This window comes from Trichechus manatus, unplaced genomic scaffold, assembly GCF_000243295.1.
Source record: "Trichechus manatus latirostris isolate Lorelei unplaced genomic scaffold, TriManLat1.0 scaffold00068, whole genome shotgun sequence".
Taxonomy (NCBI): domain Eukaryota; kingdom Metazoa; phylum Chordata; class Mammalia; order Sirenia; family Trichechidae; genus Trichechus; species Trichechus manatus.
This window is the reverse complement of record NW_004444004.1, coordinates 11469156-11470307: the sequence shown is the minus strand read 5'-3', so window position 1 is coordinate 11470307 and position 1152 is coordinate 11469156.

Sequence of the window (1152 nt, the reverse complement as noted above, 5' to 3'; positions counted from 1 at the left end):
TCTGGTGTTTTATTTTGGATGCCTAGTGGAACCATCCTGTCCTGTTTTTGTAAATGTTTTGTTATTGTCTGCTGTCTTCGGGGCATTCAGTAGTTATTTTTCTCGTTTATTGATTGCAGATTTGTTTGTTTCATCCCTTTTTTTAAAAAAAATTGACTATGTCTGAGCAGGCAGACTGTGTGTTCTTTGTTGTTTGCTCATCTGTGTGCAGAATACTTTTTGCCTCCTTCTTCAACTAGCAGGTTCAGTCACTCAGATATGGTACGGCAGGGCAGGTCTAGCTGAAGAGGAGTTACTGGGACGGGTTGTTTGTGGCACTTACTACAGCCAGCAGAGTGTGTCGGTAATCAGTGCAGGGCAGGTTCCAGTAGGCCGTGCCTATGCTGCTGGGTGCTGTGATGTCAAGCGCATGGTGCAGGCAGGCAGGATGGAGGGGGAGATTGTTATGTGTGGAGCTAAGATGGATATGGGAGAGAAGAAGGAGGAACAGGAGCCAAAAACATACAAACAAACAAAAAAGAATGCTAGGGGAGCTTGCCGTTGGAGGGGAGAGATGAGGGACTATGAAATGGAGAGAAACAGAAAGGGGAGGAGGAAGAAAAGAAAAGAATGAATAAATAAGAATCAGAAAGGTTAAAGAACTGCAAAGTTCCCAGGGATCCCACCAGTGCAGCTATGAGGTCTGGGGAAGTTGCTCTCTGGTGTTGCAGTACAGCCTGGCTAGAAGGCGTAGAGGCATACAATGCCAGGGATTCAGGGAACAGAAAGAGAAGGAAGACATAGAGAGACGAGAAACTGGCAATGAAGAAAGACAAAAAGAGAAAAATAGGAAAAAGAAAACAAAACATTAAAAAAAAAAAACAAACAAGAAAGGCCCCCAAAGAAATTAAAAAAAAAAACCAACGTAAAAAGAAATGCTCTCAGGGATCCCTCTGCATGTCTGTGGAAGCTGAAGGGGAGTCTCCCTGCCACGCAGCTCAACCTGGCCAGAAAGGCCTCCCAACTCCAGAAAAGGAAAAGAAAACAAACAAACAATTCAAAATAAACAAACGAAAAAAAGCCCTGGGATCCCACCAGCACAGCAGCCCAGACTGGGAAGCAGTTCCACACTCGAATGGAGCTCCGCAGCCCTTCAGGAAGAAGCAAAGATGG